Raw genomic sequence first — 8892 nt, 5'->3', positions numbered from 1 at the left:
AAGTTCACATTTCTTTGACTTGCTACTGACGCATGTTAAGGGTAATATTATTCCCCCTGCCTTCTGAAAGAGAAGTCGAGTATCCTTTTGTAAGTGAAAACATTTTGAATTTTGTTTATTCATTCTTTATATCGTTGTACACATGTGACGTTACAAGGTACAGTAGTCTTCTCATCCAGCCTCGACTGAGCAGAAACTTCAAAAATTCATAACTTTAGAACGGATTGTCCAATTTTCCTCAAAACTCTCACTGATGTGTTCTACTATTGTTGCTGCATTCACTCAACCCACATGCTATGAAGGTGAAAAATCTTTGTCTGGCGACTTTTTGTTGATCAATTATACCAACCCTGATGGAAATCTCTTCAAATTCATGGACGTTCTAAAGTCTCCTTTAAGTTTAACCAAAATCTATATATGTAGTTGCCATGGCAACGTACCACTTAACACTAATCAAAAGTATTTCAAACCTCTATACATCCCGTCGATCAGTTGTACCTATTCACATGGAATCTCTTCCAAACTGAAAAATAGCCTCCTGTAACTAACTTCAACTACAAATCCTATTTTTGGGTTGCCATGGCAACGTAAAAATCAACAATTATATTTGACCCCTGCTTTATACTCTTGGTACCTTCTATATAACGTTCATATCAAATTTTGTGAAAATTGAATCTTCCTACCTGGAGAAATAAACAAAAACATGATTTTTAGAAAAAGTTCATTGACCTTTGACCTTTGACCTTTGGAAAATTCACTCCAAATTCAATCAAAATATCTTACTTGTTCTCAATATTCTTCCTGCCAAGTTTTATCCAGATTGGATATTCCTGACTTGAGAAATAGCCAAAAAACCTATTTCACAAATAAAGTTCATTGACCTTTGACCTCTGACCTCCTTCCCAGCATCAATTTTTTTGGAGCACCCTATTTTTTGAGAAGGTACGTCATGAAGTACCTTTGGTGAAAAAATCATGCTTTTGTCCGCCGTGTCACGATAATTTCACTAAGCTACCCCACTATGTTAAAGACCCTGTGTATAGCAGCCACCTGTCTAACGCGGCCACCGGCCACAAATTTTTGTTTCCCACAGTAGACTTTAACCTCTCTATAGCAGCCTCAGACCCCATGGAGCCGTAGCGGAGCCGATAATTCAGTGTGTTTTTCTGCTTTGTGGCCATGCCAGTCATTATTGGGCAACGTTCAGTGATCACCACCGCTGCATTCATCACAAATTCAGTCACAGTAATGCACTAGTGTTTAGCTTTCTTCATGACTGTACACACGCTACTGTGCAACCGGTGATAAATGCCGCCATTGTCGAATGCATGAAACACACATGTGCATATGTTATACACATATAGTGTATGCACATGTGAATACTTTATACAGATACAACGATGATACATGTACATGTACAATAGGCAATGCACACAAAGTTGGATAACCTGTCTATAGCGGCCACCTGTCTATGATGGCCACTTGTTTCGTCTCCCTTGGGTGGCCGCTATAGACAGGTTTGAATGTATATGTATTCTTATAAGCCAGTTCACAGTTAGCAGTGTAGGATCTCTGAACCACAGACTTTTAAAAAACCTTAATTACTCTTTTAATCAGGAGAGTAATTGAAAACAGCCAAACACGAAGTGTCAATTTACATCTGTGCGTGTTGCATGAATGTCGTATGTCAATTTGGTTGAAAAAAGAATAAATACTGAACGTACATGCAGACACTGATCTAGTTCATCTGTGCACATAGGATACGTAACATATGTGTACATGTATTTTTCAAGCAGACCTATACTGTTCTTTAAATATGTAAGTTTACAAGGCATGCAATGGACATTGCCTGCATATGCTCAGATTGTAACGGTGAACTGGCTTATTTAATGAAGACTTAACTCTCTTGTCTAAAACAAATAATGTCAAAACTGTAGCATTCTGCATCATGTTAAGCAGAATAAAAATCAAAGGATCTAGTATAGTCTGTAAATTTCAGAGGAGAGAATGGTAAGTAACGTAACTGTCTCCACTGAGGTACCTAATACTGAGCTCATGTATTATGGCAAACTCACTTACACCATGGTAACTTACACACAACAAAACACTTAAATAACTTTGAATGTACTGAAACCAAGACTGTCGGATGTAATTACACATGGCAAAAGTATCAACTTGAGTGTTGTTTTAGTTGGAGTTTCCTTTGCTGTCACTACTGTTGTCGCTGTTTGCCACATATTGGCAAAAAAGTCTGAAGGTGCAATGGATACGCCTATGAGATATCGTTAAAGGGATCGTATAATATTGGTTGAGACCTAACTTTAGGTTTCACAATTTTTGGGGGGTGAGAGAACGAGAAACCTCTAATAGTATGAAAGAACATGTAATTCAAAGAGGGATTCAACATTTATTTGATGAGAATTGGTTTTGAAATTGCTGAGATGTCCAAAACAGAGCAATCGTAATAAAAGGCGGGACCCACCTTTTATTAGGATTGCTTTGCTTTAAAGTTTTTAGATATCACAGTATTTCAAAACCGATTTTCATCAAATAAACTTTTGATTCTCCTTAGAATTGCATGCTCTTTAACATTTCATAGAGTGGTCTCTAGATATCTTGAAAAACGATACCAGCTGAATCCTCACCTCAACCATTAGTGTACAGTCCCTTCACTAAAACCTGACAGAAATGAATTACTACACTCATGAAACTCACCTGTCATGCAGAATGTGAAAACTATGGACACAATGAGCAGATCAAAGAGGTGCTGGCCACAATATCTTGACGAATGTTCCCTTGGGGTAGAGAAACATGAACATAGGATTATCGTCTTCTGTTTCATATTCAAAGAAATAATCAAAGTCTCCACAATAGCCATTCATTATCCTCTTGCAGAGCTACCAACTTTTGTAAAAGCCTTTCAGTACTTTGATGGCTGAAAATCAGTAATTTGCAACTTTTTTTAGTGAAAATCAGTAATCCTCAACAGTGCAATAGAATACATCACAGACAATGATTTCTAAAATCAGTAATTTGCTTGTAACCTTTAGTATTCTTTCCCAATTTCAGTAGAAATTACTGAAAATCAGTACTAGTTGGCAGCTCTGCTCTTGCCCACAACAAGCTGTATAGGTGACTCCACGCCATAGATTTATTATATTGGGTCGTAAGCAGTCTACAGACTCTACGGAGCTTTCTCTACTGTTTTTTCTTTGAGTGTGTGTGTGTGTGTGTGTGTGTGTGTGTGTGTGTGTGTGTGTGTGTGTGTGTGTGTCATTGTGCCATTGTGTTTGTAAGTGTCTGCTCTTATGAAATGAAGATGGCTTATGAGAATAGCTCAGAACAAGTTTCTGCTGAACTGCTTCACAGTACAGTGTACTCCCATTACAACGCACAGGTTCGTAACGAAATACAGGTTACAACGAAATAAAAATTCAGACTGCAACATTATCTACCCTATGTTTTTTATTGTTTATTTGATCGGTTATAACAAAATTCGATTATAACGAAAGAAAACTGTCGGTCCCGAGGACTTCATTATAACGGCAGTCCACTGTAAGGCATGTACAGATACAGTAAAATGCTTTTTTTTAGCGCTAAGGCATCACCTCATCCCTTTAAAGTACAAATATGGGTAGAAATAATTGTCAAAAATATAACATGGTATTGGCAAATGAGATCGTTGCATTCAATATCTAATGGAAAAAGAGTCTTACCTTGTAAGAACAAAGAATTGTGGAAATATCAGGGCAAATGCAAACAGGAAGATCATAATCCGGCTGTGGAAAGGAGAGAGATCAGGAATTCAGACTGTAAAAAAGTTCCTGTGGGATATGAAAAAAACACTACTAATTATATTGCTACTGATCAGTAATTGCAGGGTCAATATGAAATGTATGTCATGAATTATCTGTAATGCCAGCTTTTTATTGGAAATTACTTTCAAGCTAATTAAAAGCTTCAATTCATTAACACTTACAGAGAAGGCTCTTAAAAAAAAGTGTAGTTAAACTTCCATCTGTACTGCTCCTACACACACATAACTGACCAAAATTTGATCAAGAGAATACACTGTATCTATAAAACTAAAAATCTTACTGAAATCAATCTGTCATTGCCTGTCCAGTATAAATTGGAAGAAGCATGTATGTGTACTTACAAAGTGTACTATACCATGCTTTGAATTGTCAGCCATTTCACACCATGGGTTACTTTTTGTTTGCTCACAAACATATTTAATCAACATACAAATATTCTATCTGTGCAAGAATTGACATGAATTACAGTGTACCAAGAGCCAATGTGAGATATGACTAAGAAAACAAACAAAACAAAACAAAGAAAAAACACTATAATGCAACCTGCACATTGGCATTGGTCCAACAGTCCAGGACCAGTAAAAATCAGTCAGACTAGTAAATTTTTCAGGAATGGACGAGTAAAAAATGGAAAAAGTGGGTACCTATTGGTCTTACAGACAGGTCGGACTAGTACAAAAAAAAAAAACACCATGGGTTACTTTCTGTTTGCTCACAAACATATTTAATCAACATACAAATATTCTATCTGTGCAAGAATTGACATGAATTACAGTGTACCAAGAGCCAATGTGAGATATGACTAAGAAAACAAACAAAACAAAACAAAGAAAAAGCACTATAATGCAACCTGCACATTGGCATTGGTCCAACAGTCCAGGACCAGTAAAAATCAGTCAGACTAGTAAATTTTTCAGGAATGGACAAGTAAAAAATGGAAAAAGTGGGTACCTATTGGTCTTACAGACAGGTCGGACTAGTACAAAAAAAAAAAAAAAAAAAAAAATGGGTACCGCGAGCGTCCAGCCCTGTATTATGCCAGCCATCTATTAAAGTAACCTTTTCCATTACAATTGTTTCACCTTTTATCAGTTTTAACATTGACCTGCCACCTTGAAATCTCACGAGACATTCCCTCAGGCTACCCAGTTACAGTGTCATTGCTTTGTTTATATGTATACATGTACTTCCATCTTGTACTCAATCAAATTCCATGTTTACTAATCTTTACTTAGTATGAAAGCATCTTTCCTACACAACACAAGTAGCAATACTAAATATGGCTGATTAAAAAAAAAAAAAGAACTTCATAACACCTTGGAAACAATACTTACATCTTTATCCTGTTGTTCTTGGGAAACCATCTCGTCAGGTGGTATACACTATGTGCTATAGTGTACCACCACATTGTTGGAGCCTCAAATCTGAGCTTTCACTGCAAGGAGCATAAAAAAACAGAGCAGACTACAATTGTAGTTCTAGTACACGTACTTCATTTTCAAGTGTAGTCCCAAATCCAAATATTCCATTTTGAATCTCCTCAAGACACCCTCTAAATGTTACACACTGCAAATCAATGTATTAAAATCCCTAGACCTATAGCAAATTTACAATGACAGCTACACTGTCCAGTCTGTAGACTCGTCTATAAAAAGAAGATGCAAATGACAAGAACACAAGAAAACTAATGGTGCAAAAATATTCAAGTGTGAAGTATAGACGAGCAAATAAAACAGGTTTGGGAAGAGGAAAAAACACAACTGTCAGTGTACATTTAAACAATATTTAGCAATAATATTATGATTCAAGTGCAGCAGCGATCACCATACATGGGATGAGTGTGAGACTGAAAAGTGAGAGGGTGATGGGGGCGGGGACCATAGCAGTAGACAGATACATTTTGTAGAACCCAGTAGCATGGTCACTGAGATAACATCAAGGGAGTGTGAGGGCTGGCCCAGCTCAAGAATATTCAAGAATCCCTCAACAAATTTTGAAAAGCTTTGATCTTTAGTACACATATAGTTAGCTGAAGAATCTCAGTTGGAGTTGATCATTGCCAATGCAGTATGCTTCAAATCAATTGAAAAGACTTCATTAGTTATGTTCCGCGCCCACCCGCCCCCAATTTTAATATTCTGCCTTTCCTCTCTTTGACTCTGGACAGCACTGTACACTACCTTACCATTGCTAGCTTAACATTGATGTGCACACTCACACACATTGGGGAGGGAGTCCTGGGTAAATGGTGGGGCATGAGTCGGGGCCATGGGGTGCCAGTGTGGGCTTTGGGGGAATGTTGTATAATTCATACAAGCTCATTGTGTACACTGGTACACAGATTAACTGTGACAAGTGTACAAGGAATGCCACATGGTTAACATGTCATTAATAGGTCTACTTTTATCAGTAACTACATCAGGAAGACTTGCCATCTACATTTTCCCCTCAGAGCTAGAACATGGCATGTCTACTAGACTAGATGATAACGGACTGTATGTGTCCTGTAAATCAACTGCTACAAACCATCGCATTTCTAAGGCGAAACCTACATGATCATAAAAACAGAATCAAAGATATGATGTATAAGTCCCCTGTAGCTGTAAGACCATAATTACTAGTATAGTAGATTACTATGCCACACTACTACCACACTCAGACTCTACAGACAGGTTGAAAGCTGTGCAAACAGAGCAGTGTGATTTGTTAATGTTAGAGGTGACTACTCAAGTTACAGTAGTCATGGAAGCACTTGCCATTAGTAAACAATTGAATATGAAACATGAGCTGGGCTGGGAACTGCTGAAACACCAATGCAGAGGTCAGAGTAGAAGGCATCACAACATTTAGCCCGACCAGACGCTGTTAATCCGCTGTGTTGCGACGTACAGCGACTGGGCTGTGTATAGTATACACAACATTCCGTGAAGTGCTTGCAGGTCGCCTATCCATCCCAGTTCGAAAAACCCTGCGTCCGGTTTGAAGGGTTCTCCAGAAGTCATCATCTAGTCACTGTTGTAACTGTTGTACGTTAAATTATATCCTCATTGCCACAAACAAAAACTGTAGGGCCCTAGTCAGCCTAGAATCCCCGAGCTGCCCTACTCATTCATCGAAAGAACTAAATTCACAGATTGGAACGCACTCACCAACACTAACAACAGTCACGGGCATCACAACAAAGACTCCTTCAACTAATCAAAGCAGCAATCCTTTGTTACATCCACGAGCAAAGCAACTAGAGTCTAGTTGCTAGGACTCGAGGAGCCTAACTCATGAACTTGTTCGTTTCTTAAAAGTAAACTTCTCATCATGCTCTCTGGATCTGACTGACTCTCTCCGGCTCCGCGCAATAAACAAATGATCACCAACAAGAGCCAGCGCACCCCGTCGGCGTCCGGTTCGGCACAGTATCTAGACAGAACTAGGTAGGTCTAGCAAGTAGAAGAAGAAGTGTGGTTCTAGTGCAGACTCTTTCGCTTTCGTTCCATATTTCGTGTAGAGTCTATGTAGAATCGAACGTCTAGCGTCTAGATTTTATTATTCTAGGGCCGGGTTTTCTAGTCTGACTGTGCTGTGTGATCTCATCTCCGTGAAGTGCAGCCAGTGCGAACTGAAGGGAAACTGCATGCATGCATGCATAGCAATGGCAATGTAGTAAAGTACCACGTCAAAAGAAGTATTCGGGACTAAGCAAATATTAATTTTGTAGAATCTAAGCTCAATGCGTATGCGTCATTCGCAGTTTATCTTTCAGTAGGCCTATAGAACATCCTTCCATTACAACAAACAAATACAAATATGAAACAATGCTGTCACAAAACTCACCCTTAAACATATAAAAGTCGTCATACAGGGCCCTCAAATTAGCAAAATAAAGCTAAAGTAACAGGACTTATCACGATTCCGAATGACGTCAGAACGTTGCTGCACGACGTTATGCTCCACATTGCGCAGGCGCATGATGGTTTGGCTGATTAATCTCTACATATTTCAGTACTATTTGGAACAATTTCTTATCAAGTTTTTGTTCAGTGTGTCTGGGAAGTCCTGAAACATCTTATATTTTTCTGAAGCGAAGCGCAGTACCCCAATCTCTGAAAAGGACAAACATTTCTTAGTTTCTAGGATTTATTATCTTATTAGGTACCTCCTTACTCGCCTAAGTCCCTGTGGCGCAATGGATTAGCGCATTGGACTTCTAATTCAAAGGTTCCGGGTTCGAGTCCCGGCAGGGATGGGCCTTATTTTGCATTTTTTTGCTGCAACGTCTTGTGAGCCCATGTCTGCAAATGTAACACTTACTCCATAGCGTTAACATAATAGGAAATAAGATTTTACTCTAAATATATTCGTAACTGAGTAGACAAAGGTGCCTCCCAAAGAGAAATGTAGATTGAGTGAAAGCAGCAACATTAGGAGAACACATCAGTGAAAGTTTGAGGACAAATCGGACAATTACAGATGCAAAATTTATGAAATTTTGGATAAATCTATGATATTTTGGAATTTTGGTGTTGGATCTTTTTCTCGAAGTGTGACTTATTTTTATTGACGGATGGAAATAATTTTTTTTGTGAATGTTCGTTCGTTGTTGTTGTTGTTGTTGTTGTTTTACCGCCAATGTGTTTTTGTTTTTGTTTTTTGTGAGCGTGAGAAAGATCCCTGAGGCATGAGACTCAAGCCTAATGCGTGACACTTAGGAGAACCATCAAAAGTACATGAACTTAGTTGAAGTTTTTCGCTTAAAAGTTTCTGAAATTCACGTAAGACAATATCCCAAAATAGTTTCGTTCAACAATGTATTTTGTTTTTGAAATGCAAGAGTAAGCCGTATTGTGGTCTTCAACGTAAATCTTTTGCGGGTCCTCCTCTTTTGTTTTATCCATTGGTGTCAGTCCTGACTGTAACGTTATTGCTTTATCAATCTATTTGATTGGTTACATTTTGCCAAATAAATTGTTCTCCAGAAGACTCGCATTGTGATAATTTTTATCTTTACTGATGCATTTACGATAAAATTGATCAAAGAAACATACAGACCTTGCACTGTCAGGCCCTGGTCAAGCCAAAG

The 8892-nt window shown here is 38.3% G+C and overlaps 1 long non-coding RNA gene and 1 other non-coding gene across 2 annotated transcripts; one reads left to right on the top strand and one right to left on the bottom strand.

The window, feature by feature from the left end:
• Positions 1 to 2741: 2741 nt before the first annotated feature.
• Positions 2742 to 5264, bottom strand: LOC139715086 (uncharacterized). Its single transcript, XR_011709791.1, has 3 exons — positions 5153 to 5264; positions 3717 to 3779; positions 2742 to 2795 (listed from the first exon to the last, which is right to left on the bottom strand). It is a non-coding gene; the product is annotated as an uncharacterized lncRNA (long non-coding RNA).
• Positions 5265 to 7984: 2720 nt separating this feature from the next.
• Positions 7985 to 8058, top strand: Trnar-ucu (transfer RNA arginine (anticodon UCU)). Its single transcript has one exon. It is a non-coding gene; the product is annotated as a tRNA-Arg (tRNA).
• Positions 8059 to 8892: the final 834 nt, after the last annotated feature.

Source organism: Diadema antillarum, unplaced genomic scaffold (assembly GCF_040938485.1).
Source record: "Diadema antillarum isolate AM-2024a unplaced genomic scaffold, OU_Dant_1.0 seq00002750_RagTag, whole genome shotgun sequence".
Lineage (NCBI taxonomy): Eukaryota > Metazoa > Echinodermata > Echinoidea > Diadematoida > Diadematidae > Diadema > Diadema antillarum.
This window is presented reverse-complemented; position numbering and strand designations above follow the sequence as displayed.